A 10124-nucleotide genomic window follows, 5' to 3' on the forward strand; every position below is an offset into this window, starting at 1 on the left:
GGAGAAAATATTTACAAATGAAGCAACTGACAAAGGATTAATCTCCAAAATATACAAGCAGCTCATGAAGTTCAATATCAAAAAAAGAAACAACCCAATCCAAAAATGGGCAGAAGACCTAAATAGACATTTCTCCCAAGAAGATATACAGATTGTCAAGAAACACATGAAAGGATCTCAAAATGACTAATCATCAGAGAAATGCAAATCAAAACTACAATGAGGTATCACCTCACACCAGTTAGAATGGGCATCATCAGAAAATCTACAAACAACAAATGCTGGAGAGGGTGTGGAGAAAAGGGAACCCTCTTGCACTGTTGATGGGAATGTAAATTGATACAGCCACTATGGAGAAACAATATGGAGGTTCCTTAAAAAACTAAAACTAGAATTACCATATGACCCAGCAATCCCACTACTGGGCATATACCCAGAGAAAACCGTAATTCAAAAAGACACATGCACCTGAATGTTCATTTAAGCACTATTTACAATAGCCAGGTCATGGAAGCAACCTAAATGTCCATCGACAGATGAATGGATAAAGAAGATATGGTGCATATATACAATGGAATATTACTCAGCCATAAAAAGGAACGAAATTGAGTCATTTGTTGAGACGTGGATGGATCTAGAGACTGTCATACTGAGTGATGTAAGTCGGAAAGAGAAAAACAAATACCATATGCTAACACATATATATGGAATCTAAGAAAAAAAAAAGATTCTGAAGAACCTAGGGGCAGGACAGGAATAAAAACGCAAACATAGAGAATGGACTTGAGGATATGGGGAGGGGGAAGGGTAAGCTGGGACGAAGTGAGAGAGTGGCATGGACATATATACACTACCAAATATAAAATAGATAGCTAGTGGGAAGCAGCAGCATAGCACAGGGAGATCAGCTCGGTGCTTTGTGACCACCTAGAGAGGTGGGGTAGGGAGGGTGGGAGTGAGACGCAAGAGGGAGGGGATATGGGGCTATATGTATAGCTGACTCACTTTGTTATACAGCAGAAACTAACACACCAGTGTAAAGCAATTATACTCCAATAAAGATGTTAAAAAAAAAAAGAAACTATTAATTATCAAGTTTTGGCATAGTATCAAAGAATATCCACAATTATCTGAAAAGGCTATTAAAATACTTTTTTTCCAGCTTAAGAAAAGCAGGTATGGACATTAAGTGAAGTTAAGAGTTGTGATTATTTCTGAATAAGGATATTCTAATTTCTGAATCGAGACCACATTTATGTTTAAAATGACACTATTCATTGTAGTACCTTAGAGTGGTCAGAATGGTAATGAGACCCTCCTAAGTGTTCATCCAGGGATGAGAGGAACACCACCCACTCATAAACAAGATGCAGACATGGACATGGAGGGACAAAGGCACTAAATCAAGGTGGAAAATGATATGACTCAAAGAGCAGATGACCACATTATAGAACATGAGGACACTTAGAACATTTTAATCACAAAACTCAAGGTAGCTATAGCCAAGTGGAATAGAGGGTGCTTGGTAGTGTTACACAGGGTACAACATAGATCCCATGACTTCTTTATTTTTAAATAATTTTTATATTTTTAAATTGAAGTAGAGTTGATTTACAATGTTGTGCCAATCTCTGCTGTACAGCAAAGTGACTCAGTTATACACATCTAGACATTCTTTTTTTTAATTTTAATTTATTTTATTTTAATTTATTTTATTTTATTTTTTTGGCTGTGTTTGGTCTTTGTTGCTGTGCGCAGGTTTTCTCTAGTTGTGGCGAGCGGGGGCTACTCTTTGTTGCGGTGCGCAGGCTGCTCATTCTGGTGGCTTCTCTTGTTGCGGAGCACGGGCCCTAGGCACGTGGGCTCAGTAGTTGTGGCTCGCGGGCTCTAGAGCACAGGCTCAGTAGTTGTGGCGCATGGGCTTAGTTGCTCCGCGGCATGTGGAATCTTCCAGGACCAGGGCTCGAACCTGTGTCCCCTGCATTGGCAGGCGGATTCTTAACCACTGCGCTGCCAGGGAAGTCCCGATTCTTTTTTCTTGTTTAATATTCTTTTCCATTATGGTTTAATCACAGGATATTGAATATCATTCCCTGTGCTATACAATAGGACCTTGTTGTTTATCCATCCTATATATAATAGTTTACATCTGCTAATCCCACACTCCCAGTCCTTTCCTCCCCCAACCCCCTCCCCATTGGCAACAAGTGATTCCATGACTTCTTTACAGTGTTCAATACTTTATTAAATTAAATTTGACCTGGAAGTTACTCTTTTAACCAGAAGCTAAGATGAGAGGGAAAATGCCAAACAGAGAAGCAGATATGGATTGTACTGAGTGGAAACTTGCCATATAGAGGCAAAGAAACCATTCCACTTACAAAGTTCCAAGTGGCATTTTAGAGAAAGAAGAGTGTTGAGAGGGTGTTACTCTGAAAATCCCCAGTGGAGCCAGGAATTTTTCTGGTGGCAGCCATGGAAAGAGGGATATTAAAAACCATTGTTTCTGAGCATAGGCCAGAGTTCACTGAGCAATATCTGCTTGTTTGCATGGAGAGAGAATGAATAATATATGCAAATTCCATGTTTAAAGTTCCCTTGTTTAGAAGTCTGGACTGCTTGATTTTGTCTCCCTAATCTACTTAGGCAGAGACCTTTTCTTTTGTTTTAATATCAAATAGGCTTTAGCATGGGCAGGTCTAATGAGACTTTGCCATTGGTGGAGGCTTAACAGGGCATCAGGAGATTTTAAGTAAATTTCATTAGAAGGCTACAATCTCTACCTCATGAAAGATTACATTTTTTAAAATGTAAGGGGTCAGGATATCCCTCCAATTTGCTAGAGCAATAGCCTAGAAATATCCTACAGGGATTACCTGTAGGTTTTTGATACCCCCTCTACAGTCTACTTTCAGTCATGAGCAAGCCACAGAAACTCAGAGCCGAGAGTGCTTGGACAATTGAAGTTTTCAAACTTTCAGCAAAAAGCTGAAAAGTGTATGTCTAAATATGATTATTGTTTGGACACTGGATTTGATAGAAAATAAAAAGGTGTATTAATAACCAGTTTCTGTTTTTTTAGAGTCCTGAATTTTTGTCTCATTGCTCTAAAAAAATTAAAATATGGCTTATCCCAGAGAAGGGAAGTATTCCTAATTTGGAAGACTCTGAAACAAATAGAAAGAAACCTCCTTAAGTTCAACGCAATTAAAAAGCAGATATAGTTAGAACTTTATGAAGACTTCTGTTTAAAGTATGAATTTTTGAGCGTTTGCATGTGACTAAGCAAAAGAATTATTTGAAATCTTAAAAGCCTTGCAGCACAGAAACTCTCTCTGACTCAGACTATCATGGGAATTTAGATAGGGAGAGACTCAGAAGAAGGTGGTAAATAACCCAAAACTGGGTTAGTAAAAGGAGAGAGTGGCCCAGGACACTTCCCTTAGCCACTCCTGGCTAAGAGTTTTCACAAATTCCCCAGAAAAGATAATAGTTGTAAACAACAGAAACACACATTGCTTATACCCTTTTTCTTTCTAGTGAATTCACGTTTTAAAATTCCAAAAGTACAAGAGTAGACAATACGTTCTATTTAACTCTTATCCAGCAACCTAGTTCCCCTCCTCAGAGGTAACTAATATTACCAATATCTTATATATCCTTCAATGCATATATGAGCAAATGTACACACAGTTTTTATGCAAATGATAATTTTCCATATACTCTGAAGCTTATTTTTTTCACTAAACTATATCTTGGAATTACTTCTGTATCAATAATAATTTTACCCATCTTTTTTCAGCAGCATAGTATTCATTGAATGGATGCATCATAATTTATTTAATCGACTCTACATTGATGTAATGAGTTGTATGTTATTTTGTACATATGTAAGTAATCTATAGGATAAATTCCTAGAGGTAGAATTATTGATTCTAAGAGTATATGTGTTTGTAATTTTGATAAATATTGATAAATTACCCTACAGAGAGGTTGTACTAATTTATGTTCCTATCAGCAATATATGAAAATGCCTCTTTAACACACTCTAATTAATACAGTGTTACCAAGCTTTGTGATCTTTTCCAATTTGTGGGGTTAACCATGATATTTCAGTTTAATTTTATTTTGCCTTTCTCATTATGAGATTAAACATCTTTTCTTATAAGTTTTAGAGCCATTTATATTTCCTTTTATGTAAACTGTTCAAATTCTTTGCCCATTTATCTGTTGATTTATCTATAGGTTTTTTTTTTTTTTTCTCTTTTTATTCAATTCTCTTTTCGTTAGGGCAAAATGAATCTGGAGTTGCTGTCCATAATGAGAGAATATATTTAGTAGGGGAACATTCAGTTTGGACAAATGAGCCTCCAGCTTGTGTCCAGGTGAGTGGTTGAAGTTCCTTTTGAAATTTGTTCAAGTGGTTCAGTGAGGTTACTTTTTGCAGTGGTGCTACTGGACAAAGAGATATTTACATGTAGGAAGAGGCTTGATCCCCCTTTGTTTGTGCACCTAGTTCAGCCACTAAACTTCATCCTGTATCCTAAAAATGATGCCTAATAAATGATTTAGCCCTTTTGAAAATAAAGATGGGGATGAGCTTTGAAAATAAATGTAATACATACTCGAAATAGAAAAATGGGATACCTTTACCTTTCTCATAAACCAAAAATATCTAGAAATCTTTGGGAATAGTACTTTCACACCCCCAAAACTTTGCAAGCATCTCCTTTCCACTCCATTTCCTTATTTTCTATATCATAATTCATTCATTTCCATAGCGCTACTTACTAAGGGGTCCTCCTTCCTGGCAGAAGTGTGAAGGAGTGGTTTGTGATTGGTCTGATGGAGCAGCCTCTGCCCCAAAGGACAGCTCTTTAACACATCAGCATGCAAGCAGCCCAGGCTGGGCAAATTGCCAACTGAGCCTTTCAGAACAGCAATAGCTTTTGTTAATATATACCTCATGATTTGTTTTAATGCTTTTACAATTATTTTCATAGCTATTTTTCTATTTTACATGTTCTCTAGTAACATACTGACATGTGTTAGCCCTGACCTTTCTCCTGATTGCCAGAAAAATATATCTTTCTAACTACTCATATTATCTAATCTCATCTTTGTGGGAAGATTTTAAACAACTGCTTCAATATATTTAATATTTGCAGGACTATTCAAACTTTAATTTCTTCTTCAGTCACATCTCATATGGTACACATATATTTTTCAAGAAACTTTCCATGTGGTCTAAGTCTTTAAAATTGTTAGCATATAGTTCTTGTGTTTATAGTTGTTTTAAAAGTAAGATTCTTTATAGATTAAAAAACAGCAATTTGTGATATGAATTGCAAATATTTTCCCAACATTTCCACAGCATTAATGAATATTAAATATTATTTGTTTCCTTTATATTTGAATAACAACTTGGATGATATAAATTTCTTGGGTCATGATTTCTTTCGTTGTTAATTTTAGAGGCATTTCTCCAGTCTTCTGGAACTGGATATTGTTGTGGAGAAGTCTGATGTCAGCCTGCTTTGTTTTTACCCTTCGTAGATGACTCATTATTTCTGCCTGGTTGTCCAAAGGATTATTTCTTTATCTTCACAGTTCAGCATTTGTATTAGGATATGCTTGTGTTGACGATAATGTGTCAGTTTTTTTTCTGAGACCTGACATACACCTTCAAAATGAACATTTCTTCAATAATATTTCAAATATTTTTTCTGATCCATTATATAGGGATATTAGGTAAGTGTATGTTGTATCTCACTTGCCTGTCTTCTCTAGATATCATTGTATCTCTAATCATTTTAAATTGTATTTATTTTCATTCATTTTGCTTGCTCTCTCTATCTAACCTCTTTCTTCCTTTTTGCATTCTCATCGGTATCTGGTCTCTCCTGGTCTACTTCCAATTTTTACTCCATTTCTGATATTTTTAAAGCCACTATTCCCCCTAGAGATCTTGCAACTCGTGTTTCATTCACTTTGTTGTCTCTGTCCTCCTGAATCTTGTATCTCTGCCTTTTGCTCTTTGTTAATTAAAAAAATAATAATAATGTGGTAAAATATACATAATATTTACCATTTTAACTACTTTTAAGTGAATGGTTCTGTGGCATTATGTACATTCATATTGTTGTGCACCATCTACACTATCCATCTCCAGAACTTTTTTGTCTTCCACAACTGAAACTCTGTACTCATTAAATACTAACTCCTCATTCCTAACCCCCTCCCGCAGCCCCTGACGACCACCATTCTACCTTCCATCTCTGTGAATTTGACTACTCTAGGTACCTCACATAAGTGGAATTATGCAATATTTGTCTTTTTGTGACTGCCTTATTTTGCTTAGCATACTATCTTCAAGGTTCATCCATGTTGTAGCATATGTCAGAATCTCTTCCTTTCTTTTTTTTAAGACTTTTTTTTAGAGCAGTTTTCAGTTCATAGCAAAGTTAAAAAGGAGGTACAGAGATTTCCCATACACTCCCTGCCTCCACACATGCATAGCCTCCCCCATTATCAACATCCCCACCAGTGGTGCATTTGTTACAATTGATGAACCTACACTGACACATCGTAGTCACTCGTTTACATTTGGGTTCACTCTTGGTGTTGTACATTCTATGGGTTTGAACAACTGTTGTAAAATAACATGTATCCATCATTATGGTATCATACAGAGTATTTTCACTGCCCTAAAAACTTCTGTGCTCTGCTTATTCATCCTCTCCCTGCCCCAATCCCTGATAATCACAGATTTTTTTACTGTCTCCATTTTCCAGAATGTCATATACTTGGAATTATACAATATGTAGTCTTTCAGTTGGCTTCTTTCACTTAATAATATGCATTTAAGTTTCCTCCATGTCCTTATTTATTTATTTATTTATTTATTTATTTATTTATTTATTTATTGGCTGCGTTGGGTCTTCGTTGCTGCACATGGGCTTTCTCTAGTTGCAGCGAGCGGGGGCTATTCTTCATTGCGGTGCGTGGGCTTCTCATTGCAATGGCGTCTCTTGTTGTGGAGCACGGGCTCTAGATGTGTGGGCTTCAGTAGTTGTGGCACACAGGCTCAGTAGTTGTGGCTCGCAGGCTCTAGAGCGAAGGCTCAGTAGTTGTGGCACACTGGCTTAGTTGCTCCGCAGCATGTGGGATCTTCCTGGACCAGGGCTTGAAGCCCTGTGCCCTGCATTGGCAGGCAGATTCTTAACCACTACGCCACCAGGGAAGTCCGTGTCCTTTTATGGCTTAATAGCTCATTTCTTTTTAGTGCTGAATAGTATTCCATTGTCTGGATGTACTACAGTTTATTTAAACATTCACCTACTGAGATACATCTTGGTTGCTTCCAAGTTCTAGCAATTATTAATAAAGCTGTTATAAACATCCTTGTGCAGGATTTTGTGTGGACATAAGTTTTCACTGCATTTGGGTAAATGCCAAGGAACATAATTGCTGGATTGTATGGCAAGAGTATATTTAGCTTTATAAGAAACTGCCAAACTGTCTTCCAAAGTAGTTGTACCATTTTGTTTTCCCATCAGCAATAAATGTTGCTCCACATCCTTGCTAATACTTGGTATTGTCAGTATTCTGGATTTTGACCATTCTAATAGGTTTGTAGTGGTATCTCATTGTTGTTTTAATTTCCATTCCCTGATGACATATGATGTGGAGAATCTTTTCATATGCTTATTTGCCATCTGTATATCTTCTTTGGTGATGTGTCTGTTAAGGTCTTTGGCACATTTTAAAATCACGTTATCTTCTTATTGTTGAGTTTTAAGAGTCCTTTGTATATTTTGTATAACAGTCCTTTATCATATATGTCTTTTGCAAATATTTTTCTCTCAGTCTGTGGCTTGTCTTCTCACTCTCTTGATGTTGTCTTTCACAGAGCAGTTTTAAATTTTAATGAAATTCAGCTTATCAATTATTTCTTTCAGAGATTGTACCTTTGGTGTTGTATCTAAAAAGCTATCATCCTGCCCAAAGTCAACTAGGTTTGCTCCTATATTATCTTCTACTTTTACATACATTTCATAGTTTTGCATTTTACATCTAGGTATATGATTCATTTTGAATTAATGTTTGGTAATTTCTTTGTCTAGATTCATGGTTTTGCATGTGGATGTCCAGTTATCCCAACACCGTTTGTTGAGAAGACTATTTTTCTCCATTGTATTGTCTTTGTTCCTTTTGTCAAAGATCAGTTGACTATATTTTGTTGTGTTTTTGTTTTATGGCCACATAGCTTGTGGAATCTCGGTTCCCTGACCAGGGATTGAACCTGGGCCAGAGCAGTGAAAGCCCAGAATCCTAACCACTAGGCCACCAGGGAACTCCCCCAGTTGACTATATTTATGTGTGTTTACTTCTGGGCTCTCTTTCTGTTTCATTCATCTATTTGTTGATTCTTTCGCCATTACCACACTGTCCTGATTACTGTAGCCTTATAGTAATACTTGAAATCTGGTAGTTTCAGTGTTCCAACTTTGTTCTTCTCCTTCAATATTGTGTTGACTATTCTGAGTCTTTTGTCTCTCCGTATAAACATTAGAATCAGTTTTTCTATATCCAAAAAATAACTTGCTGGGATTTTGATTGGGATTTCATTGGATCATAGATGAAGTTGGGAAGAACTGATACCTTGACAGTATTGAGTCTTCCTCAATATTGAACATGGACTATTTATTTATTTAGTTTTTCATAGTTTGCCTCAGATAGATCTTATACCTATTTTATTAGATTTGTACTTAAGTATTTTGTTTTTTTGGAGTGCTAATGTAAATGGTATTGTGTTTTTAATTTCAAATTCCACTTATTCATTGCTAGTATATAGGAAAGCAATTGACTTTTGTATATTAATCTTGTAGCCTACAACCTTGTTGTAATTGTTCCTTAGTTCCAGAAGTTTTTTATTGATTCTTTTGAATTGTCTACATAGACAATCACGTCACCTGCAAACAAAGACAATTTTATTTCTTCCTTTCCAATCTGTATACTTTTTTTTTTCTTGCCTTACTGCCTTAACTAGGACTTCCAGTATGGTGTTGAAAATAGGTGGTAAGAGGGGACATCCTTGTTCCTGATCTTAGCAGGAAAACTTCTAGTTTCTTACCATTAAGTATGTTACCTGCAGGTTTTTTGGTAGTTATTCTTTATCATATTGAGGGAGTTCCCTTCCTCTCTATTCTTCTCTTCCTGAGTTTTTATTTGATTTTGTCAAATGCTTTTTCTGTATCTATTGATATGATCCTGTGCTTTTTCTTTTTTAGCCTGTTCATATGATGTTACATTAATTAACTTTCAAAAGCTGTACCTGCCTTGCATACCTGGGATAAATCCCACTTGGTCATGGTGTATAATACTTTTTATAGATATTTGGATTTATTTGCTAATATTTTGTTGAAGATTTTTGCTCTGTATTCATAAGAGATATTGGTTTATAGTTTTCTTTTCTTGTAACGCCTGTGACTGGTTTTGATTAGGGTAATGCTGGCCTCATAGAATGAGTTAGGAAGTATTCCCTCTGCTTCTGTCTCCTGAAAGAGACTGTAGAGAATTGGCATAATATCTTGCTTAAATGTTTGATATATTTCATGAGTTAACCTGTCTGGGCCTGGTGCTTCCTGTTTTGGAAGGTTATTAATTATTCATTCAATTTCTTTAATAAATATAGGCCAATTCAGATCATCTATTTCTTCTTGTATGAATGTTTGCAGATTGTGTCTTTCAAGAAATTGGTCCATTTCATTTGGGTTATCAAATCTGTGGGCATTGAGTTATTCAAAGTCTTCCTTTATTATCCCTTAATGTCCATGGGATCTGTAGTGATGTCCCCTCTTTTATTTCTGAAATTAGTAATTTGTGTCCTCTCCCTTTTTCTTAGCCTGGCTAGGGGATTATCAATTTTATTGATATTTTCAAAGAACCAGCTTTTGACATAATTGATTTTCTTTCCCTTCATTTATTAAGGCTCTTAAATATATTGTATGTATATTTGGGTTCTTGTTTTATAGATAAATTGCTCCATTAACTGTTTAAATCCATGGCAAACACTTGGTCAAATTTTTCATCTGTTTCATGAATATACTGCTTTGATCAGT

Source organism: Balaenoptera ricei, chromosome 2, assembly GCF_028023285.1.
Source record: "Balaenoptera ricei isolate mBalRic1 chromosome 2, mBalRic1.hap2, whole genome shotgun sequence".
NCBI classification, from domain to species: domain Eukaryota; kingdom Metazoa; phylum Chordata; class Mammalia; order Artiodactyla; family Balaenopteridae; genus Balaenoptera; species Balaenoptera ricei.